General features: G+C 38.7%; 1 protein-coding gene across 1 annotated transcript in view; it reads right to left on the bottom strand.

The window, feature by feature from the left end:
- p115 (general vesicular transport factor p115) overlaps nucleotides 1-26,743 on the bottom strand; it is a 382,166-nt gene that overhangs the window by 177,668 nt on the left and 177,755 nt on the right. The gene's annotated exons all lie outside the window — the stretch shown is intronic.

Here is a 26,743-nt window from a genome sequence, read left to right as displayed (position 1 = left end):
AAGAACGCTCTTTCAAACTTAATAAAAACTAAGGTGTGCTTACGACAAGTGCTGCACCCTGTTAATAGTACCCAGTAGGATAAATAAGCGACTTATTTGAGGGAAATTTTGCGAGTGACCTGCATGAAAGACTTAAAAATTTAACGTGAAAAAGATTTTGACACAAAAAGTATAGTTTTCAAAGAAATTTTTGATTACAAATACTTGGAAATTAAAAATACGTAATTTACGATGAAATTTTTATAAGAATATAGAGTAAAAATTATTGTTGATGGGAAACATTCTTTGATAAGTAAATTTCAAATTAAAATACTTTATTAATAGGGCTAGTTTTTTTATAGTGCACTTAAATAATTTATTTAAACCTATGATTGACCACATAAAAGTTATAAAACATCTTTATAATTCAGTATACAACAGAAAACCCCTTTTTAAGAATGTTAAATTATAATTCAGATACTGAAAGTTTAGTGTGACTTTATCACTGGTATAGCAAGAATTTTGTGATACATATTAATCATCAAATTAATAGGATCATAATATATACACACAGATGAAGGTACTGTTGCCAGCACTCATAGTCCATCCATGTTTTTATAATGACAAATAATTTTTTAAGATCAAGTTTGAAAAAGTCGGAAGTGATACGTTTAAAGGAATTTTAATTCATTTACAAAAAAAAAAAAAATCTTTCACGGGTGTAAATCGAACACGCCATCTCCTGATTACTAGACGGTTGTTCGAACAGCGAAGCTACCATGGGATTGTGTTTACACACTCATTGTAGATTTACAGTGTGTGTGGCTGTGTGTGTGTAAAATTTGTGTACATCATCATGAATAAAACTATGAAAGTGTGCATGATGGGTGTGTGTGTGTAGTTTCTGCTTCTACTGTTCTACTGTGTAAGTGTATACATGTGCCCCTGCGCGTGTGTATGTACATAATATAGTATTAAATATTAATGCTTCATACACTAGTTCATATAGTTATTTTTATAAAGTATATTACAAAAAATATTTGTATGCACGGCACATTGATGCAGACAGTCAGTATTGATTAAGCGGATTTTTATTGTATGATATAACCAATAAAAAATACACCATATTTTTTAAAGGAAGCGAGACAACAAAAAAATTAAGAATCTAACATGTTTTCTAAAGAAAATAAAATTATTGTGGCGCACAAAAAGAGAGGCATTGAGTAGTGAGACGTAACCTTAAATTTTGGTGTTTTCGATACTTTTCTATAAGATCAAGGTACACAATTTTAGGAAAAATTATAGCATATTTTGTATGCTATATTATAGCATATTACAATAACAACTTAATGAAACACTACCGATGAAAGCATGGGAGGGAGTAGTCCACGTTTCACGTTTTATTTTTAAGGTAAAAAAAATCATGAGTTTCCTTAATTTTTAAAACACCTCATGCTCTTATTTAAAAAAATAGCAGTTTCTTCGACAATTTTAACTATAAATTTGAGAATTTTTTTGAAAAGTCGATATGGTAAAATATCTATAATGTTTTATTTCATTTTATTCGTCAATTTTAAACCTGGTGTTTTCATATAAAAAAAAAAAAATATGGCAATTCATGCCAAGTTGTAAATCGAAATTTTCTTCTGTTATTTACCGATTGCATGATCAGGTTGTAAGATAATATATTAAAAAAGGTTTTTTTTAATCTGAAAGAGGCACACAAATAGAAAGACATTGAGTAATGAGACGACGTAACCTTAAATTTGTAGGATATATTTTCCATTTTTTGCCCAAAAATATCTTTGAAAATTATTTAAAAAACACAAAATTGCTAACTTTAAGATAGATTGACCAAGTATAACTACTTACAAATGTGCGCACGTTCATCTAATTTCAACAAGCAGTTTTACTGTCGATGAAGATTATGCCAGTGTGCTTATCAAAATATGTTTTCCAAAAGATTATTTTATTTTGTGATCAGATCCATTTTTTTTATTGTACCAATCATGATTGACTTTCAACCCCTTACTATTTCAATCATTAACTTTTTCTCTTTGTGTTAATTCAGATATATTTGGATTATTTCCGATGTTCTCACTTCTACGGTGTCTTACATATAACGCAACCCGTTTTTTTATACACATGTTTTATACTTTCGAAAAAATTCTGTCCCCCAATGAAACTAGCAATGATCTGTATGCTAGAGGGTTTTAACTGATAAAAATTTACTAGTTTTACGTTGTATTTAAGAGGTCTCAACAAAATTTTCTGGGAAAAATGTATGTAAAGAGATAGTTATGCTTGCTTTTTTTGTTCGTGAGGGCAGCATAATGAATTTTACAATTGTGAACCCAAGATGACTGACCTTTGTTCTGGATCTTACGACTTTGAATTTAAAACCTTTTTTGTAGAATGAATCATTTTTAGTTAAAAAAAATAATTTGATAATCACTGTAGCCTATATTTTTCAAATCTCGGCTAGTGATCTACTTTTCTACCTTCACCATAGTAGCGCTGCCTCTAACGATTAGTCACCAAGGCGACCCAGACGCAAGAAAAACAATGTTTTTGGTGATTTTCACAGAAGTTTATTACATGATATGGCCAATAGTTCTTTTATAAGATTTTTAAGTAAACATTTCTTAACTCATTGATGATAGAATTAGTTCTCGTCAATTAAAAATTTTTTTTCTGTAGCACCTGTTGTTAAAACTTATTTGTTTCTTGGTCAATGTTTGAGATATAAAAAAAAAAAGTTGGGAGGGAGTTTAAAACCTTACAGTTTAAGTCTAGAAAGACATCTCAAGTATTAGCAAAAGTAAAATATTTCACTATCGAGAAATCACAATTTTTTACTATATTTCATTACTTACGCAACAAGTTTTTGGTAGACTGTCGTTATTTAAAAATCATATTTCTTATATTTCCAAGCACATCAACAGAACTAGATGAGTGGCTTCATATCAGGAATAGGTGTATAAATATATATTCTCTTTACTGTGGCATTACAACATATAACTTGTGTTAAAGAAAAACTGAAAACAAATATTTAAATTAGAAAGTAGAATTCTAGTACTTTACAACAACAAAAAAATGACTTATCAGTTTGAATAATTTATCAAGACGCACTCAGAATCAGAGTTACATTAACTGTACATAATTTACAAATAATATTTAAACGATTTTTGATTTTTCTTTCAATCATTACAGTTTCTACTTACTACTGTAACGGGGTATCTATACTTGCTTAGGTCTCTGAAAACCACTAATTAATGCGAAGAGTACTCCGACCAGGACTGTGTTTCTCGGGTACCCTCGAAGACACTATCACGTTACAACGCCGAGAACGAGTCCAGTTTCCCTTGCTCTCGTCTGCTTGCTGAGGGACCAGCTCAGCTCTGGCTTAACTCAGGATGATCGCGCGTCGATGTTCACAACTCCCTTTTGGACGTAACGATCTCCAAATAAAACCTGTAAATGAAGAGTAGCCAGAAAGGCTTTGTGCAGGTAAAGGCTTACGCGAAGCAAGACACAAACGTTTAGTGATTATAAGAACGAAAACTGTATTCATTGCACTAGTACAAAAGCGTGGGTGTGTGTGTGTGTATGTTTTTCGCTCGATCACTTCAATAGCGAGGCATGTACGGCCGAAAAGTAAGAATTTCCTCTCGAAGCCGACGGCACGCAATCATTCAACCAGGTGCAGAGAGAGATTACGCGTCTATCGTGATTTTCACGCACGCACTGTGCTTACCTGGCTTTTCCTAGCATCGTGTTTACGCTTGTCGGCCGAGCAGATGATCTCTCCACAGGAATTCTCAGCCAGGTATCTTGCTGGTAAGTCGCTTGTTTACAGGCGTAAGGTGGCAGGCGCTGGCAAAGCGATGGCGGGGCTGTCCCTTAATGACTAGGAGTGCTTTTCGGACAAAAGTCATACGTGTGTACCCTACCTATACCTAATTTCTTCTGGCCTAATGGCCCAGAGCGTCACGCGCTAATACACATCGCAAGATGCTTGTCTCTTTTTTCTCTCGTACACATTATGATACCCCCTTCTAACTCCAGCCTTTCTTCTTCACACAGTCTAGATGAGCGTAAACGGCGTTCATGTATTAATCGCCCGTTACACTACATTTAATATTAAAATACTTACGTAGTATTAATTTAATAAGAAACAGTTTTAGAGCGGCGTTGGCTCAGTAATAAGCGTACTTGTTACTGATACAACGCAGTTTTAGGGGTCGTGGGTTCGATTCCCGGTGAATGCAGATTTTTTCCAAATGTTTTCATCGGGAAAAATTCCTATGTGAGCCCGGCTGTTTCGGGGAGGGCTTTACCGTGGAATTTTCCTTCAGAGTGATTCCAGAATTTTTTCTTTGTTCCACAGGTTTTCCGGCCTGGGTAAATGCGAAACGGTGTTAGGGCTATAGGTAGGGATTAGCGGACCCGATGCCAGGCGTCGGGCAGGCATCGCCGGCCTTACCGGTGAGGAGAGTGGTCCTTGAAACATGTGGCTCCTCCATGGATGCTAATTAGCCTGGATCCGATGCTTTGGTAGAAAGCGCTGGCTTAACCAACGAAGAGTGAATGTCCTGGAATATGAAGTCCTCTCCGGGGAAAGGCTACACAGTGGCGAGTAGACCCGATGCACCATTGGTGCAGAGAGTTTCAGCTTAACTGGCAAGGTGTTCCACTGGAGATACTCGCACTGTGCTCATGGATTCAGGTAGGATATGAGGAAAATGATTTGTTAAATGGGTGTAGAAATACACCCCCACACATAGGTGGTGAGTGGGTGGCCCCTGCGACTAGGCCAGTAGGCTGTCGTGGTAACCCGGTAAAAAAAAGGAACATTTTTGTGTTTTAAAATGGTATTCCTCTTTTTTTTTTTTTTAATCTCTAGATGTTAGAAATAAATAGAGGCTTTAAATTATGTAAAAACTGTTCGGGTTTTCTTACCGACCAAGCGGGGACCCACACCCTGCCATGCAACGTCGGTCGCTGCGCTCTCTCCCGGCCTCCCACCTCGTGCGTCACCGCGCTCGGCAGGTGGCACTCACTCGTGTACGAGGGCTCAGCAAGGACAGTCGCACGCCACGCTAGAGAAGGAGAGAAGAAGAAGACGACGATTACACGCCGAAGCGACTATCCTTTGTGCCTTTCTTTTATTTAAAGCGTTGAAAGCATTTGTAATCCCCTGCGAAACAAATAAAGCAGTAAAAACATTCATTTGGTCCTTCGAGCCGGATTCCGAGGAGAAGAGCAGCCAACGCCGCAGCTAGGGTGGTCACAGTCTGCGATTCGACTTACACAGCGTAATGTAAGTACAGTTTAAAGAAATGTTGTGTAATGGAGGTCGTCATGGTCGACACAGTTCCCACGATTCGACACAGGTGTTGGCCGCGACGAAGTTGTGCCGCCATTAACGCTTGCCTTGCAGGCACTCGCGTTATCAACAGCGTGCACTCGGTGGCTACCGCGGTCGCCACAGAGCCCGCGGTCCAGCAGCTGTGCTCAGCCACGGCAGAGATAAGGCCGTACGGTTGTCGATGCGACGCTTTGTTCGACGCCATTCGAACGTCGGAAAGCGAGGCTTTCGCGGCCGCCATTGTTAGCCGCGATCAAGCGCTCGCGGTGTCCTCATCGGCCGCGGCCGCCATGTTGGCCTCGTGTCGCGCGCGTCCGCCTCGCGCGGCGGAGCTGTTGCGCTTCGCTGGCGCGGGGGGTCGACGCCGAGGGACAGGCTTCGAAGCTTGTGTAGCTTGCGTGCGCGTTGGCACGCGCGTGGTCTACGCACGTCCCTTCTGGCATCCTCGCCTTTTCGTGTTCTCTCTCACACTCTTTCTCTTTCACTCTCCTTCTATCTGTTTTGTCTGCCGTCGATGCACCGCGCGTCGACAGCTGTGTCGAGTCTGACGATGACATGGCCCCGCCGCTCGTGGCCCGGAGGCAAGACATGCTTCGTGCAAACGTCAAGCTAGTGATCGTTTTTTCAGGTCGAACGACGACTGGATGAGCTTGCTCGGCTCCCAGAGCGCCCTCGCCGGCGTCATCAGCCGGTTCGCACGGGACGTCGAGAAGATCGACCCCCCGAACTGGAGCCTGGGTCTCGTGGAAGTAAGGCTCGAGCTGCTGGACGGCTACTGGAACACTTTCCAGGCCAATCACGTGAGTCTCCTGGAGTCACCGCCGCCCGAGAAGCTGGAGTCTCTTGACCAGATGTACTCGACGGCAGAGTCGGACTATATCGCCTCTCGATCACGCCTCTACAACGCAAGAAACACCCTCACGCCTCTCCCTGGCCCGGGCGGCGCCGACCTGGACCGTCATAACTCGAGACACGGAGCCCGCTTGCCCAAGATCAGCATCCCTTCCTTCTCGGGGAAGCGAGAGGATTGGGAAAGTTTCCGGGACCTCTTCCGCGCGCTCGTCCACGACGATAAACAGCTCACAGACGTGGAGAGGCTGTTTTATTTGAAATCCTTGGTGGACGGAGACGCCAAGGCAGCTCTCGACACCGTTCAGACCATCGGTGCCAATTACCCAACGGCTTGGGCCTTACTCGAAGCACGTTTCGAGCACCGCCGTCTTCTCATTCATGATCATATCACGGCGCTCCGTAACATCAAGTCTCTGAAGGAAGAGTCAGCTCGAGGGCTTCAGGGTCTCCTCGACACCCTGGGAAAACATCGAGATCAGCTGGAAGCTCTGGGTCGTCCTGTGTCTCAGTGGGACGACTGGATTGTCTCCTGCGCGATGACTGGCATGGATCCGACGACCCGGCGCGCGTGGGAGGACGAGATCGAGCGACTGGAGAGCGCTGGCACGGACACCACGGCGGATGTTGCCACTTTTGCTGCCTTGACGACCTTCCTTCGTCGACAGTGCCGCGCGCTCAGCTCCGTCGAGGCCTCTCGCCCTGCTCGACCAGCCAACACGGCCAGTATGCGCTCTCCGGCCCCCCCGTTTCCTGGACGAAACTTTAGAGCCCTTGCCACCAGTAGCTCGCTGCCGCCATGCCCGTCGTGCAGAGAGTCGCACTACCTGGGTCACTGCGCGCAATTTCAAGGCCTTGACGCGCAGGCCCGGCGACGCATGGTCTATCAAGGGCAGTTATGTTTTAACTGCCTGAGACCAGGTCACGTAGTAAAGTTCTGCCCTTCACGGTCCGTCTGCCAGCAGTGCAGGGAGCCCCACCACAGTCTGCTGCACGAGAGCAACCATCGGCGCAAGCCTGAATCAGATCAGCGTCCCTCTTCGCCCAAGAAGCCAAAAGTCGACCCCGCGGGCCCGTCCGCCACCGACTCACAGCATCAGGGGCCTCCATCGTCCTGACTAGCCGTACTTCCGACCGCTCTTGTCCAGCTAACCGGTCCCACCGGCCGACGTGTCGCTGGTCGAGCTCTCCTTGATGCGTGCTCTGAGGTTACACTCATCTCCATCCGGTTGGCCCAGCAGCTCGGCGCAGCGCTAGAAGTCAACGAGGCGAGCATTCATGGGGTTGGGGGAGGGTTGACCATCCCTTCGAGAACCCGAGCGCATCTACGCCTTGAAACTGGAGAGCATGCACCGCCAATCCACCTGACAGCGCTCTGCTTACCGTGGCTCGGGCTCACCTCTCCGTCTGCCCCTTTGCACCCAGCCGTGATGAGACAGTGGCTCGATCTTGAGCCTCTGGCCGATCCAGCGTTTGGCACACCTCGCCGTGTAGACATTCTGCTCGGAGTCGACGTTTACCACCGCCTCATCGAACCAGGTAACGTTCAGCGTGACGAGCTCGTCGGACAGCGCACGGCTCTTGGCTGGACTCTCGTCGGCCGGGCCCCTGGCCTGGGCTCGAGCGCCCTCATCGCAGGCACAACTCTGCACACGAACACTCAGTCGCCCTGGGATCAAGAGCTGGCTGCGCAGCTCCAGCGATTCTGGGAGATCGAGGAGGTGCCACATGTCAGCCGCCGAGCGCCTGAGGATGTGGAATGCGAGCGAATCTTCGCCGATTATCATCGCGCTGACGACGGGCGTTACATTGTGCGACTTCCGCTGAAACATGACGCTGTGCGCCTCCTTGGTGACAGTCTGCAGGGCGCCACCGCGGGTTTGCGCTCGTTGCATCGTCGGCTGCAGCGGACTCCTGAGATGACTTCTGAGTACGCCCGGTTCATGGCAGAGTACATTGCCCTCGGTCATATGAACCCCCTTACTGATGACCAACTCGCTGCATCGCACCGTCCAGTGCACTATATCCAACATCACGGCATTTGGCAGCACGGCGACCAAGGTCGCAAACTGCGCGTTGTTTTCAACGCGTCGAGCCCGACTTCCAGTGGCTATAGCCTAAACGACGTGCTCCATGCTGATCCTCGGCTCCAGACGGCTCTTCCCAGTGTGCTCCTGCGTTGGCGTCGTCACCGGATTGCGTTCTGTACTGACGTTCGCATGATGTTCCGCCAGATCCTGATTGATGAACGCGATGTCGACCTGCAGCGCATTCTGTGGAGCTCCAACCCAAAGCAGCCACCTACGCACTACCAACTGCTCACCGTTACCTACGGTGCCTCGTGCTCCCCGTACCTGTCACTACGGGTCGTACAGCAGCTGTGTGAGGATGACGGCCGTCACTGGCCCGAGGCCGTCCCAGTGGTGATGAACGATCGCTATGTTGATGACATCCTCTCCGGCGCTGATGACATCGGCTCGGCCAAGCGTCTGCGCGACCAGCTGATCGGACTTCTTCAAGCGGGCGGTTTCCCTCTGCGAAAGTGGGTTGCCAGCACGCCCGGGCTTCTTGAAGACCTTCCCGAAGACGTCCGCCTCCGTCCTACTTGGGATCAGCTCAGTGTTGAAGGCCTCGTCAGCGAACTGGGCGTAGGCTGGGACCCGCCCTCGGATTTCTTCCATTTGACGCCGCCCGTTGTCGAATCTCAAACCACAAAGAGATCCATGCTCGCCGCGCTCGCAGGCTTGTTCGATCCGTGCGGCTGGCTTGCCCCGATCGTGTTGAACGCCAAGCTTTTACTGCAAGACCTGTGGCGCGCGCGCTTTGACTGGGACGAGAACGTACCGTCCTCCATGACTCGCCGCTGGACCGCTTTCACCGCCGAGCTGCAGGCCATTTCCGGGTTTTCTCTGCCTCGTTGGATTGGTATGTCTCCGTCGTCGAATGTCCAGCTGCACGTGTTTTCTGACGCCAGTCACCGTGCTATGGCCGCTGTTGTATATTCGCGGCTGCAGTCCTCAGATGGGCCCGCTCTCTGCCACATGCTTCTCGCTCGTACTAAGCTTGCGCCCATCCGCACGCTCAAGCCGATGACCGAGCCTGCCGCTCGCATGACTATCCCACGTCTAGAATTGCGAGCGGCCCTCATCGCCGCCAAGCTTCTTCGCTCAGCAGCCAGCGAGTTAGGAGTCGCGATCGAGCACTGCCACGCTTGGTGCGACTCTCAAATTGTGCTCCACTGGATACGCTCCGATCAGCCGGCCAACAACGTGCTCGTCGACAACTACGTCGCTCAGATCCAGGAGGTCCTGCCACCCAGTGCCTGGCGATACGTGCCGTCGCAATCGAATCCGGCCGACCTAGCCACCAGAAGTGCCGACATGAGTGGTCTCCGACAGCAGCCCCTGTGGTGGAGAGGCCCCACGTGGCTGGCCCAGGACGACAAGTCTTGGCCCCAGGAGACACTGCCTCCACCCACGCCCACGATCTCACTCTGCTACGCCTTCCGCGCGCCTAAATCGGACCTGCTGCAGCTCTTCTCGAGCTTGCGCGCTGTATTGGGCCTCCTCGTGCGCGTTCGTCGATGGGTGCGACACCGCTTGCAGCGCATGCCCACCCGTTCTGTGCTTTCGCCGTTGACGCCGTCTGAGATTCAGGACGCTTTTCTGGCCTGCGTTCGGTTGAGTCAATCGATGACGTTTAAGGATGAGTGCGCACTCCTGCGGAAGCGTGAACGTCTTCCAAAACGGAGCCCTTTGACCTCTCTTGCCGCCTTCCTCGATGCCGACGGAGTTCTGCGTGTTGGCGGGCGGCTCGATCACTCATCGCTGTCTTACGAAGAGAAGCACCCTCCCATCCTCAGCGGAACATCGCCGCTCGCTCGACTCGTGGTCTCTTGGGCTCACGCACGCGCCCTCCACGGTGGATATCGCGTTACCAGCGCATACGTCTCCAGGCGTGCCTGGATTCTCGGCGGGCCACGCAGAATCAAGGCTCACATTAGAGGGTGCGTCATCTGTGCCCGGTTACAGGCGCGCTCTTCAAGCCAGTTGATGGCTCCGCTGCCCGCGTCTCGCGTCACGCCGTCTCGCGCTTTTGGTCGCACCGGAGTCGATTACGCCGGGCCCTTCTCCGTGCTTACATCGAAGGGACGGGGGATCCGGACCACAAAGGGCTACATCGCTGTCTTCGTGTGCATGACCACCAAAGCCGTGCATCTGGAGCTTGTCGGCGACCTTTCCGCGGCCACCTTCTTGGGTGCTCTCACCCGTTTCACCGGTCGTCGAGGCCGACCATCCGAGCTTTGGAGCGACAACGCCACCTGCTTCCGTCGAGCTGATTTGGAGCTCCGCGAGGCGTTGCAGGGCGCAGAATTTGACTGGGACCTAGTCGCCGGGACTCTTGCCTCCCAGGGGGTTTCCTGGCAGTTCATTCCTCCTGGTGCGCCACATTTTGGAGGACTCTGGGAGGCCGCGGTCAAGTCGACCAAGAGCCATCTACGCCGTGTGCTCGGCTCTCGTCATCTAACGTATGAAGAGTTCTCTACGGTTCTCGTTGGAATTGAGGCCGTGTTGAATAGCCGCCCGTTGACGCCCTTGTCTGGCGATCCCTCTGACCTCGAAGTGCTCACGCCTGGACATTTCCTCATCGGGGCTCCCGTCGATTCCATCATCGAAGCTACCCCCACTGCAGAGAATTTGGACCCGCTCACGCACTGGGAGCTCGTCAAGGCCGTTCGCGCCCAATTCTGGACGCGCTGGGGCCGTGAGTATCTAAATACTCTTCAACAGAGGCCGAAATGGAGCGCTGTCCGTCGGAACTTCGCGGTGGGGGACCTGGTGGTTCTTCTTGACATTACGCTGCTACAGTCCAGCGGACGCTGGCCTCTGGGCCGTATCACCCGCATACACCCTGGATCCGATGGACTAGTCCGGGCTGCTGCCGTCAAGACAGCCACCGGCGAATACGTGCGGCCCATTGTCAAGCTTGCGCGTCTCCCTGTGGCATCTGCGGACTCTAGCCTCCCTGCGACGGACGATCATGGGACTCCCCCCGCTTCGGCGGGCGGTGACTAGGGTTTCGCTCTTGGATCGAGGCGGGCGGGATGTTCGGGTTTTCTTACCGACCAAGCGGGGACCCACACCCTGCCATGCAACGTCGGTCGCTGCACTCTCTCCCGGCCTCCCACCTCGTGCGTCACCGCGCTCGGCAGGTGGCACTCACTCGTGTACGAGGGCTCAGCGAGGACAGTCGCATGCCACGCTAGAGAAGGAGAGAAGAAGAAGACGACGATTACACGCCGAAGCGACTATCCTTTGTGCCTTTCTTTTATTTAAAGCGTTGAAAGCATTTGTAATCCCCTGCGAAACAAAAAAAGCAGTAAAAACATTCAAAAACATAACTTTAATTTTAGATGTTTTCGATGTACCTTCATAAAACAAAGAGGAAAAAATTATGTGAAATTCTCGAAAAATAACTATTTTTACAGGCATCCTAAACAGAAAAAAACATTGTACCACACAAGTAGAGAGGCATTGAGTAATGAGATGACGTAACCTCAAATTTTGGTGTTTTCGATATTTTTCTATAATATCAAGGTACACAATTTTAGGAAAAATTGTAGCATATTTTGTATGCTATATTATAGTATATTACAATAACAACTTAATGAAACGCTACCGATGAAAGCATGGGAGGGAGTAGTCCACGTTTTACGTTTTATTTTTAAGGTAAAAAAAATCATGAGTTTCCTTAATTTTTAAACCACCTAAGGCTCTTATTTCAAAAAATAGCAGTTTCTTTGAGAATTTTAACTATAAATTTAAGAATTTTTTTGAAAAGTCGATATGGTAAAATATTTATAACGTTTTATTTCATTAAATTCGTTAATTTTAAACCTGGTGTTTTCATATAAAAAAAAAATATGGCAATTCATGCCAAGTTGTTAATCGAAATTTTCTTCTGTTATTTACCGATTGCATGATCAGGTTGTAAGATGATATATAAAAAAGTTTTTTTTCATCTGAAAGTGGCACATGTCCAAGAAAAATTACAATATCCAGAATTTTAGCTAAGTTATTTATAAACAAATAGTTTTTAAAAAATTTTACATTTAGTGATCATTAAGAAACTTACACACGGTTTTAATACTTTGAAATTGACTTAGGTTATTATATTACTTTTTGTTTTAGCACGTTTTACTATAAATAAAGCTTAAAACAAATAGAAATTTTCAAATAAAAAAATAATGAAATTTTAAATAAAGGTCGGCCATTTTGGGTTCACCACTCAAAAATTTAGTACTCCAGCTTAACGGATAAACGTAGCAAGCATAATTATTCCTTAATATTAATTTTTACAGGTAATTTGCATGAACTTTTTAAGTAAAACGTAAAAATGGCCAGTTTTTACCGTTAGAGCCTTCAGTGGCTAGATCATTGTTTATCCTATTATGGAACAAAACTTTATCGAAATCATAAAAAATGCGAGTTAAAAAAAAGCAAATATTAAAAAAATGTCATACTTAGCAAACTTTTATTATTTAAATTTCCAACGACACAGAAAGGTTTAATTAACTATTAAAAAAAAAAACTTTTATTAAAATGCACAGAAAAATTTATGAAATAAACCGTGTTTACTGTTTTTTATTATGATTATCACTATTATCATTATTATTATTATTATTATTATTATTATTATTGTTATTATCAGTTTTATTATCATTATTACTATTATTATTATTATTATTATTATTATTATTATTATTATTATTATTGCTATTATTATAATTATTATTATTATTATTATTATTACTGTTATTATTTGTTTCCGGGGTCGTCCAGAATGTCTTTACGCACAGTAAAAGGGGGTACGACCCCTTCTCTGGGTGGGACTCGTTATAAACATACCCACTAAGTATCCTATTATGGAGCAAAACTTTATCAAAAGTATAAAAAATACGAATTGAAAAAAACAAATTTGAAAAAAAATGTCATACTAAGCAAGCTTTCATTATCAAAATTTTCAACGACACAGAAAGGTTTAATTAACTATTAAAAAAAAAGAACTTTCATCAAAATGTACAGAAAAAATTATGAAATAAGCCGTATTTACTGTTTTTTATTATAATTATCACTATTGTTATTATTATTATTTCTATTATAGTTATTATTATTATCATGATAATTAATATTACAATTATTATTATTATTATCATCGTTATTATTATAATTATTATTATTATTATTATTATTATTATTACTATTATTATTGTTATTATTTGTTTCCGGGGTCGTCCAGAATGTCTTTACGCACAGTAAAAGGGGGTACGACCCCTTCTCTGGGTGGGACTCGTTATAACCATACCCACTAAGTATCCTATTATGGAGCAAAACTTTATCGAAAGAATAAAAAATACGAATTGAAAAAAACAAATATTTAAAAAATGTCATACTAAGCAAGCTTTCATTATTAGAATTTTCAACGACACAGAAAGGTTTAATTTACTATTAAAAAAAAAGAACTTTCATCAAAATGTACAGAAAAAATTATGAAATAAGCCGTATTTACTGTTTTTTATTATGATTATCACTATTGTTATTATTATTATTTCTATTATTATTATTATTATTATTATCATGATTATTATTATTATAATTATTATTATTATTATCATCATTATTATTATAATTATTATTATTATTATTATTACTATTATTATTGTTATTATTTGTTTCCGGGGTCGTCCAGAATGTCTTTACGCACAGTTAAAGGGGGTACAACCCCTTCTCTCGGTGGGACTCGTTATAACCATACCCACTAAACTGGCAAGACCTATCTCCTGGAACACCCGGCTCGGAATCCGCTTTCGCATCGGAACTTCAAGTCGGGGCCACGGTAGACATTTTATTAATCAAGTTACAAGCAGCGTTATTATTTGTAAAGCGTACATTACCTCATGAAGGTGATATCCTTATTTGATTATCATTACTGTCCAAGTAATGCTTCTCGTATCCGACTGCTGACTTCTTTACTATGGGTCCTTATCATAGTTGTCCGACTTTAGCCAAAATTGACGTCAAGTTTTAAAATAAATTGTTTCATTATTTGTACGTAAAAACAATTTTTTTTCCAGTCAATAGAAAAAAAGGTTTTTTAGTAGTAAGAAACTGTTTTTGTAGTTGCCACAATGCAATATTTTATCGTAGACAAAGGATACTACGCTTTTTTCTTCTTAAAACTGTCTGGATATACTCTATTTTATATTATTATTGTTTCTTTTTTTACAGTGCAATATCAAAAATTCCAAGTGTGTGTAAATATATATATAACAGCGACCAGTCTTCAAATAAACATCTAAATCAATAAGTATTAAATATTGTACATTATATTTAGTTGATACTTAACACGTATAAGTATTTACGTACATGTGTTAATACTACAAAAAACGAACCTTTACACAACAGGCGTACGCTTGGACACGCTATTGCTGGTTTCAACATATAAAAAAAATATTGAATCACAAATTTAAGTATGTATCTTATTTCAGTTATCACAAACACATATAGTAATAAATAAATACTAATTCACACTCACACATACAAAAACATTACTGTATTTTAATAAAAATCTAAAACTGCCAAAAGCAAAAAGATTCTTTCATCTTTTATTAGGTCTGTTGAAAAGATCGTAGACCTTTAGACTCATAGGGGTTTATTTCTCGAAGCGGAAATTCTAGGGCCTGCTTTGGATGGAACAAATAATTGTTCTTTATCTAAGGCTTATGGTCAAAGTCCATGAGAGTGATATGCCTGTGAGATTAATAGTTTCTTCTCTTGGATCACTTACATATGTCTTGAAAAAGTGGTTCTGTGCCTTTTTCGATAAGTTCTATTTTTTGAGATTCAGTATTCAGTTCATGACTACTGAGGAATACGTCAGTGACTTCATCGACTTTTTGTTCCTTTTAGTTTTTCCCTGGTTTCGTTTGATGTAGTATCACTTCATACCAATTTGCCTTTTCCACTTCTCAGAGGTTGTGTTAGCAGCAAGTTGGGCAAAGAATTTCTAGATAGTTTTGACTTTTTAACTACTTCTAACTATTTTTTATTAAATCAAAGAATATGTCGTCAGACTGGTAACACACAAATGAGAGGTTCTTTCTCTCCGTGGATTGCGGAAATAGTTCTCGAGTCACTTGAGACTTCCTTTATTCTGGGATGTGGGGAGTCTATTTCCACTTTTATGAGGTATGTAGATGACTGTTTTTTAATTAATTTTTTTAATTGTTAATAATCTTGATATTCAACGAGTGCTGGAATTCTTCAATAACTTTTATCCACTCATCCAGTTTACACTTGAACAAGAAAACAATGGATCGATTCTCTTTTTAGATACTTTGATTACGAAAGTTGCTGAGGCTTAATGTATGGTCGACTTACATCGGAAAACACCTGCCTCTCGCAGATATTTAAATTTTTTCTCACTTAACCTGGTGGTACAAAAAAAAAGCTATATTTTCTTTCATGACTGATAAGGTATTAGAACTTACTGACCCTTTTTTTAACAAAAAACATTTTAGAGGTAAGGAGAACCGTAGCTTTGAATGTCTATTCTCTCTTTTTCGTAGAAAAATATAGTGGAACCAGGATAAGTATGCTCAATAAAGTTACCATACCTTCCAAATTTGTGCACCACAAAATAGATTCTCATACTCTGATCATAGAGGACTCTTCTACTATACTTTTCTTCATAGTACTTTCATATTTTCAACCGTTAAAGCATTACCTTAGAACAATTTTTTCACACACAGTGTTAAAGTTAATTTTCCCAATACTTGTAACTTAACAGTTATCGTTAGATCAGAAAAAGACAGAATCCTGAAGAAAAAAGGAGTAGATTAGTAGCATAGTGTATATTGTGTTCTGTAAGTGTTGAATTTGTTATATTGACCACAGCAAGAGGCAACTAAATGTTCGCATGAGTGAACATGTTAGATCAGTTAAGAAACATAATCCTAGATCTACAATAGCCCAATATTCAAACGCATTACAACACTCTTTTGACTTTGATAAAGTAAGGATCTTGGATCAAGAGAAGAATAAATTCAGGAAAGAAGTCTCTTAAATGGTTTATAGAAAAACCTATAATAATAATGTCAATCGACAGCTTGATACTAAAAAGTTAAGCCCTGTGCATAAGAGGTTCTTGCTTGATGTTAAATGAAAATTTCTGTAAGCGTATTTTTTTTCTTTTTTTTTCCACCGGGTAACCGCGACAGCCTACTGGCCTAGTCGCCAGGGCCACCCACTCACCATCTATGTGTGGGAATGTATTACCACACCCTTTTCCAACCCTTTTTACTGATATCATACCTGAATCCATGGGCACAGTTTGAGTATCTCCAGTGGAACACCTTGCCAGTCAAGCTGACACTTTCTGCACCAATGGTGCATCGGGTCTACTCACCACTGTGTAGCCTTTCCCCGGAGAGGACTCCATATTCCAGGACATTCACTCCTCGTCGGTTAAGCCAGCGCTCTCTACCAAAGCATCGGATCCAGGCTAAACAGCATACCCAGAGGAGCCACATGTTTCAAGGACCACTCCTCACCCGTAAGGCCGGCGATGCCTGCCCGACGCGCGACGCCTGGGATCGGATCTGCTAATCCCTACCTATAGCCCTACACTGTTTTGCATTCACCCAGGCCCGATGATCTGTGGGGAAAGGAATACAAATTCTCGAGTTACTCTGAAGGAAAATTCCACGGAAAAATCCGCCCCGAAACAGTATAGGAACTTTTCTTGATGAAAACAGTTTTTAAAAAAATCTGTATTCACGGGGAATCGAGCCCATGACCCCTAAAACTGCATTGTATCAGTAACAAGCACGCTTACCACTGAGCCAACGCTTCTCCGTATTAAATATTAATTAAAAACATACCTAATCAACGTAGGTATACTCATTTTCACGATGATTGCACCACCTTCGTACACAACATTGTTTCATAGACGGTATTTTTATACTGATAATTATATCGTTTGCCATATAATTTCATAGAAATATACTTTTTTCCATGGGTACCTAAGCACTTACTGTCCACTGGTATTTTTCTTTTTCTTAAGGTATTACATAGTATGGCGGTGCGCTTATACTGTAACTGGAGTGTATGATGAACTTAATATATATCTGTTCTATTTATCTTAATCGAATTGCGACATATTGGTCACTGGACATGTTGATCAAAGTTATTCGAGAGTTGTTGTTTAATTAACTTCTTGATAACAGTTTTAATTGGTAGTGTTATGCAGTAAGCGTCGATATTTTGCATTTCACGAAGTATCCTAGTGGTGTTGATGTTTTATGTGACATTACTGCGGGATTCATAACGCATTATTGAACCGAAGTGAGAGGAGGTAATGCAGTGTTGCTCTAACGTTTTCATTATATCGTTGTTATTCCTGCATCAAATAACGTTATAACACTATGAGGTTTATTGTCATTGATGTTTTACAAGTCTAAAAAGCTTGTTGCGAACTATTAGGCACTATTTTTACTGTAGGTTCTTGTGAAAATTTCACACCACACTAGTGTTAAACTAAGCGTTGTTGAAAGTCAGTGGTTGGAAAAACATCTTAAAAACGTGAAGTCTTCCGTTGATGGTCTTGCACGTACGTATGATTTGTTTCATACTTATAATGTTGTATATAATACAATAAAAGAATGCAACTTTAGCGATTAGTGTCCTTGAAAAAGATGTTTTGCCTAATTTTATTTGATTACTTTTATAGATTGTTATAAATATACATTAATAAAAGAAAAATTTGGATATTAATTAAGAATAAATCTTGGATATTGCTTGCATTCAACTGTTATGGAAACAAGTTTATTGTTGGAAACCAATCAATTGAAATTTGTTTATTTATATTTCAACTATTGAAGTCCCTTTCTTGCAAAATTTTTACTAAGGTTGTTATGGTTTGATCTCATAATTGATTTAATTCCTAGTTAGTCATATACTATAAACTTATGAACAAACATAAATTTTTAACAAAGATTACATCGTAGTAACAAATATTAGTTAACTGTATTAGTAAAACTTGGCTGTTAATGCAATGAGATTGTATAAAAATAATTTTTCATACAGTAAATTGCAAGAGTTAAAGGAAAGAAAGTTTTTTTTTTTTTATTTATTTTTTTTTTTTTAATGTGTTATGGGTACTCATATTGGGCTAAAACTCAATCGGGAAGACTTATTCTTAACAGTGCTTTACTTTATCTGAATGTTCGACAATTATTTTTTCATTCTCTATTTTAAGTGTTATACTGTTATTATATTTACTTTTATTGGTAATTTGAAAAAGTCCGTTATAATATTTTCCTTATTTTCTTTTCCAAGGTTCTTTTATTGCGCAAACTTTCATGCCAACTTTCAAATTCTGAGGTCTAGTATGTTGACCATTATTTTGTTTACTTTTATGTTAACATTTTATGAACTTATCATGAACTTTTTTATGTATGTATCTTAAACAACGGATCAAATCAATAAGATAGATATTATAAGATTGCATTTGATTTTCGGTTGGATATGGATTTGGTAGACGTGCTTTTTAGACGTATTCTAATTTATATGGTGTAGACTCAGTAGCCTTGTACAGTGATGTATTGTATTCATGTATAGCAAAAGGTAAAACTGTGTCCCGATCCTGTTTAATTGTAGATTCTATTCTCAAAAAACTTGCAAGCATGGCATGGTTGCATTTAGTGAAGCGTTTAATAAAGGATGGAAAGGTGTAGTGATCTTAGGGTTAAAACCGAAAATTTGGGCTAAAATTGTTAATATTTTATTTTGAAAACTCTTTCCGTTATCGCTGAGTACTATTTGAGATACTCCATACAAAGCTATAAAGTGTTATGCGAGAGCGTCTAGGACTGTGATAGCTCGGATATTAGGTATAGCTACTACTACGAAGTGTTTTGAAAATAAACATTGTATAGTTAATATACGTTTATTTTCAGTGTTGTTATTGCTAAGAGTCATACAGTATTGATGGTTATTTTTAAGAAAACTTCAGCTGGAGCATCAGTAATTATCATAGGTTTTTTGGTTTTTATCTCTGTTTATTTTTGTTCTTGGCAAAATTTTGCATTCTCGTACAAAATTTTTAATATCTTTTTTCAAACCTTTCCAGTAATACAATGCTCGTATTTTTCTATAAGTTTTATTCATGCCTCTATGCCCACCGAAGAGACGGTTGTGGCGTTCTACTAATTTTGGTTGTCTTATTTTAATCAATAAATAAGGACATTCACCAAAACATACACTTATTTTAATGTTTACATAACTGAGTTCTTCATGAATTGCTGTAGGCAATATTCCTCTTGACAAGTTGTTGGTGATTTCACCCTTTCTGGATGTTCTTAATGTTTCTATATTTTCGTTTTCTATTGCTTTGACTAAACCTGCTAAACACGAGTGTAGATCTTGAGGCCCTATTTCGTTTCTTTCTTTTTACTTGATAACCTAGCAGAATACTTATTTATTTTTATAAATAAATGTTATTACGTTACCTACTTGTGGTTGCATTTTATTTCATTCGTATTTTTCAATATAATTTAAATCTAATAATAATTTATTGTTACTAGAATCAAGTATCAAGTCGGCTGAAATAAACGTTGCAATGTTGTCTTTTGCGTATGTTTAACATTCTCGTCTGCTTATAATTTCGAAGTGATCCATTTCTATTCTTATCAAAGGTCTAATTACAGTGCTTTCTTTACGAGTGACTTGGTCATTGCGTTCGGCATTCCATTACAGTTTTAACATTTCAAAAACAGATGTAGGACGAGTAGATGGTGTCAAGTTTTTCTTCTTCAGGGCGTAATACTGTTACAAAAGTTACTCCTGTAGGCTTAAAATGTTGAGAAGTTCGGAGATTCTAAGTTTTCTTCATTTATGTCAATATCATCCATAATTTCGTGAAAATTGACTTGTTTGCTTATCCATTCTGTCGTTGTGTCAAGTAATTCAAGTCCACGTTTTTCGTCGCTTGTTGTTGCAATACTTCCTATAAATGGAATGGAACTTATAGGTCTTTTTTTTAGTATCAAGGCTCTTATGTCATAACAAAGCCTGGCTCGTTCTTTAGCTAAAAATAAATTTTTTAATATTCCTGTCTCACTGAAGGATGTTTCTTGTGACAAGACGTGAAAAACGTGATTTTTATGAAATATATTTAACGTCATTCTTCCAAATGTTATGATATTTTGAGAAGTTAATCCAAGGAGGAAGATTTTTTGATTAGTTTATATAATAACATTCTGTAATAATGAAGATATTTTTATAGCATTGACGTAAGCTCTGGTATCTATGAAAAATGTGTCATCACTTTCATTTAGTTGTGAAGTTTTTAGTCTTACATTGCTGTAAGCTTGTATGAAAGGGGCAATTCAAATAGGCTAATAATTGATTTTGGTGTTGTATTGTTTGTGTGTAGCCAAGATTTCGACGATTTTTTCACAAGTTATTTAAAGGTTGATAAAATTGCGTTTTATTCAATTTTTGCAGCAATATTAAAGATTGATCAGTGAAGTCGTTATTTCGATATTGAAGAGATGGGTGTGATACTATTTTTCCGTCTGAATCAAACGTAGTCAGCAAAATTTTTGTGCCATTAAGATTGTAATACTAAGATAAATTATTGCGATTGTACATGATGAGAACGTTATATTCAACTTGTTGTATATTATTTTGATTTGGCTGCAAATATGAGAAAATTGTGTGTCTGTTTTATTGGTGTACCGAAAGATTTTGTCTTGTTTTAAGGTTCAACTGCTGAGCACGGTAAATATGTGAATTCTGATGGTACATGGTAACCTGAGTGTTAGGGTATGATATTTTTTTAATTTCTTTGGCTTCTAAAGCTATCTGCAAGGAACCAGCGAAGAATTTTAATAAGTTTAACATCATGATGGCCGTGAATCTATCAAGTGGGCCTTGCATATATGCTTCACAGCTAATGCCTTCCAATGGTTCATACGATCGTTTAATGTTATTGTAGTTAATCCATCTAGACAATTTTTTGCTCTACCATTCAGCCTGAAAATGACTGTTTTTAAAAACACAGGTTATTCGGCACTTGAGATAAGGGACCTACCATTTTCAATATCTTGCAAGAAATCTGTAAGTAATGTATTTCGGCCAATATATGTGGGTATGTGTAATGCAGCTTGGATGATACGTAAAGCTGAATTATTAAGAGCTACGTAACGTGATAATTCAAGGAATTCAAGCAATTTTTCGACTTTCATTGCCCTATGGTATTGTTCGAGTAACTGTACCCTTTTAACTACATCTGCTATTTTGCTTATATCCTCAAGTGTCTGAACCCTAATAAAAAAAATCAGATAAGGAAATACACTACAGAAATAAATAAAAAAATTACGAAAACAAAATGAAATAATAAAAAAAATAATTTCACATTGGTTAAAGCATACTTTAAGTAAAACAAAAGCCTTAGTTTCCTAGAAGAAATGCCAATTTGTTACGTCTGAACGTCTAAATGTGAAGGGCGGATCTCGTAGATTCGTTTTAGAAACAAATAAATTCAATTTTTGTTTGTCAGGAAACAGCTGGCAGCCTAAAGGCCTTATTTGCTCTTACTTACAGTATACTTTTCCAATTAATCGTTGACTTAGCGTTGTGGTGTTAGGTTTTACCGAGCGATATGTCTAAAGTGGTGTTAACGCGTCGTACGCCAAGCTGTTGTTTGAATTTATATTTTACGTAATGAAGTGGTAGCGTATTTTTTTCGTCTTTTTGTCTCACATCCTGACAAAAATCTTTGTCATACGTAATTTATTAAAAATTTTCTTGGTATTCAATTTATTCATCAAAGTAAGAATTATGTTTCTATCAATTAGAATTTTAATTCTTGGAATATTTCATATAATTAGAAATCTGAATATTTTAATTACGAAATAATCTGATTAAATTCAGACAGCTTAAAAGCCAGTCGGTTATATTAGAGCAGATGTAGATATTATTTAATATTAAGAGGACATTGCTCTACATAATTTAGACTTGAAAAGGACTGCCTTAAGTGCAGTCAAAACGTTATCAACTGAATAAAAGACTGAACAGTAAGCCCTTGGAGTTTATTAATTCTTCGTATCTATTTAACCACATCACGTCAGGATTTTTCATAACCTCTGAATTTTTTCATATTTTCTTAGATACTTAGTTTCCGCATAGAAACTGTTGTATACAAATTATACTAATAAACATAGACATTTTCACATGCATTAAGAAACCACATTTTAAAATTTTTTAGTCTTTTGTTACAAAAATTTAATCTCAGTTGTCAATTATATTTCATCAGGCTCGGTAGGTTGTTATAGTTTAATAAAGTTTTGAGCTTAAATAAACGTTACAGTATAACAGCAATCGCAAGATTTATAGTCAAAGACACTGTTAAATATAGAAAGTGATTAATTAATGGAATCACATTTTTGTAAAAATTTTAACTTAAAAAATACGCTTTTTTAGGCGTAATTAATATTTTTACCTTAGATAAAAGTAAAATTAATTTTTTTTTTATTACATTAAACAGTCAATGTAAGAAAGTTGTAACCCAATTTAGTTTTGATCTATAAGCAAAATAATAGGTTAAAATAACCATTTAAACAGTGACTTCAAAAACATACGGTCAGAGTAAGTACGTTCAGATATCAGATCAAATTTTTTCGATTTTTTTTAAAGATTGTTCTCGATTTTAGGCTAAAATTTTGAGGTTATAAATCCTGACATAATAAGGTTAAATAGACCTCAGATTCAGATTCAGCCACCCCGAAAACATGTCAATATGGTCAGACGTTAGATTAAATTTATTCGATTTTTTTTGATGAGTTGTGATAATAAATTTTTCGAATTTCCGATGTTTCACAGCTTGTAGTTCAAAATCACTAATCAGTAACCTTATTGAGAAAAGTTAATTTCCATAGCAGATCTTGCAAGGAGTAGAATAAGCCCAAAAACAAGTATTTTTGACTCGAATTCGCTTGAAGCAAGATAAAACAGCATTTTTTGACCATTTGGAAACGCTGTACGTGGGCGACTATTGCACGCCTCAACCTAAAACTAAGTCTTTTGTATTAAAGAAAAATATAAAAAGTGTATAACTATTAGTCAATTATATAATAAGAAAAACATGTTTACCAACACAACTTGTCGACGCTCCGGACGAAGACTAAGTCCAGATTGGTCCTGGACGAAAACTATGCCGTTTCGACGGCCTGGGAGAATACTGTGCCCTTTTTTCTTGTTCGGACGAAAACTATGCCTTTTCGACGGCCTGGGCGAATACTGTGCCCTTTTTTCTTGTTCGGACGAAAACTATGCCCTTTTTTGGTCCCAGACGAAGATTATGCCCTTTTTTTTTGAGTTTGGGCAAAGACTATGCCCTTTTCTCAAACCCAGACGAAAATTATGCCCATTTTCTCTATTCTGGACGAAAACTGTGCGCTTTTTTAGTTACGGACGAAGACTATGCCCTTTTTTTTGAGTCTGGGCTGAAACTATGCTCGCGTCCAGATGAAAATTAAGTTAAAAAACATACAACTATTATTTACTGACCCCTGTTGTGTTGTACTTCCCCTAAAACTAAGAAACCTCTCCAGATTTGCTGACTCATGATTTTGGCGGCTAACAGCTACTAGTATGCTGGAATAAGCTTACGAATACGAAGCTCTTGAAAACAATTCAACATTTTATATTAAGGCTTCGAGATACTTGTGTCAAAGTGTTTGTGTTATAAGTTTTATCTTTACACTGGATTTACGTGCACGTTAATCTACGGACGCCTCTGTAAAAAAACAACACATAATCGTTATTTTTAGCAGGTCTAGTGGCTTCAGTATTTGGAGTTTTAGTAAGTGTTTGAAAAAGAAAAAAAAAAAAACGGTTTTTAAAAGATTTTGTAAGGTGTACATTGTAAAAACTGTAGATAATAACCACTATTTGAATATATTTGACAATATATCTAATCATAAACACAAATATAAGATGAGCATAAATAAATTCCACTTTATCAGGGCTCCAGAAAAAGTTAACATCTTTGTCAAGACTCGGAGAAAACGGAATAATCTTTACCCGGACTAGAATAAAAAGGAATAATTTTCGTCCGGACTAGAAAAAAAAGCATAGCCTTCGTCCGAAATTCGGAAAAGGGCATAGTCTTCGTCCAAAACTCCAAAAGGGCATAGTTTTCGTCCGGACTGAGGAAATGGGCATAGTCTTCAGTTTTTCTAATGAGATTTTTGTTAATTTTTTTTGTGCATTTATAAAAACCCTACAAAAAAATGGTTCCCAACTCATTCGAGAAACAGATTCTTAATTGTTTTTATTCAAAGATAAATTTTATAAGGCACCTCAAAATTTTCATTTGTTTTAAAATTTTTTATAAGCAAGATACAAAGACTAATTTAAAAGATAAGACATTTGTATTAAATGCCATTTTGAAAGTTTTAATATCCCAGGTTTAAAATTGTTTGAATCGCTTTGAAAAAAGACAAAAATTAGATGCTTATTAAGAGGTTTTTATAGTTTCAGAATTTTAAACATTTATTTACTTCCCTAGCAACTTAAAAAGTTTTTCAAGTTTAATACCTTATTGAAGTAGTTAAATCGACTTTTTATTATTTAAAAATCACTTTATTACTATCCTTGGATTTGAACAACTGCAGATTGTTTTCATTAGTTCTAAATGTAAATATGTTCTTCAAGAACAATCATACCAGTCCGTAAGGATATGTTTCTTTACAATTTGTAATAAGACACATATAAAATCAATTTTATTTTTGATATACATAGTTCTAAATGTAAATATGTTCTTCAAGAACAATCATACCAGTCCGTAAGGATATGTTTCTTTACAATTTGTAACAAGACACATATAAAATCAATATTATTTTTGATTGACATTACATGGTTAGTATTAAAGTCATGACGGACAATTATTGTATATTATTAAAGCAGTTTTTAGTTTTGATTAAATATTTATAGTCTCAAAATCAAAATAGTTAATTTTACTTTTAATAAAAAAGTATGTAGTGATATAACATTTACATGCAGTTATGTTCGTAAACAAAGAGGCAAATTTGTAATTTGTACCTCCTTCACTATTGTGGGGTAGCGTAACGAATTTTCTTTCTTTTTCTATACGTATTGCTGGTTGCAAAAACTACAGATTGAGTATTTAACTAACACAAGACTAATTAATTAAATGATTTTTGGTTTACTCTCTGACTATTGAATAAAATTTTCCGATGACTTCAATTATTCCCGATAAAATTTATAAATATTTGTAATAAAGATGACTTGTACTTAATAACCCTTGAATTGCTATCTTACAATTAAAATAATTTAACTTTTTATAAGAATTAAAGATGAGGCAGGATTTTAAGAAGTTTGTTGAATTAGGATAACGCATCATTTCAACAAGTAATGCTCATTTTTGAGGAATTTTTTGGGAGCTTTTTTAGCAATTGTCCAAATGTTTGGAGCTCTTGTAATATTTTTACTTTTTTAAACTAAGCTCAAGTTAATAAATTTGGTTCATATAAAAGTGCGTACGAGAATCTACATTAGCCAGAGATGTTATAGTAAACTAACTTAAGGTAATCTGTTCTAACATAAAAACCTAGTTTTTTTTATTCTTATACCTTTACTTACAGTTTTTTAGACAACATTAATATTAATTTACAGAAGAAGTGAGAAAATAACAAAACATCATGCTTAATTTCATAAGATGATATTGCCCTCCAATGTTTGCTACTTACTAACAACGTCGATAGTTATCATTGGGGTGTTGATTTCTTTCTAGATGATGTTGAGTTTAATAGCACATATTTGATAAATATATGTTAATATCAAGACAAAAACACTTGAAAGGAATCAGTGAAAAAATTACTTAAAATTTTTTATTTAGAAACTAAGGGTGCTTTGCCTAAGGTATTTTTATGAGTGTTTTTGTGTGTTACATTATTTATAATAATTTAAATGAATAACTAAATTCTCTGCATACATGTTATTTGCTTTTATATTGGAGCAATTATACTCTATGAACAACAAAAAAAACCAAGTAACATTAAATTATATATAAGTATATTCGATAGTCTTAATAACCAATCGATACTACCAATTATAATGAACTATTTTACTTTTTTGGTCTATTTTTCCACAATTGTAAAGTAAAAAATCGTAATATTCAAGTTTATATTTAGTTGTGCTACTTATACACTTTTCGGCTTCGAAAAACTATAAGGCATTTATATTTTTATTAGCATTAGTATATTTAATTGATAAAAAGATAACTGGTTGAAAAAAAATATTTTAATTTCTTTTTGGTAGCTAGCCTATATGATTGTGCGTTTAATATTTCAGCAGATAATGTTTAATAAATGGGCAAGTACGAGCACTATAAAATTAGATACACCACAGTGTACATTGATTTTATGTGGCCATCAATTATGATTTTTAACAACGT

Source organism: Copidosoma floridanum, unplaced genomic scaffold (genome assembly GCF_036245765.1).
Source record: "Copidosoma floridanum isolate Cflo_tuat_1 unplaced genomic scaffold, Cflo_Japanese_pri ptg000024l, whole genome shotgun sequence".
Classification (NCBI taxonomy): Eukaryota; Metazoa; Arthropoda; class Insecta; order Hymenoptera; family Encyrtidae; genus Copidosoma; species Copidosoma floridanum.
This window is presented reverse-complemented; position numbering and strand designations above follow the sequence as displayed.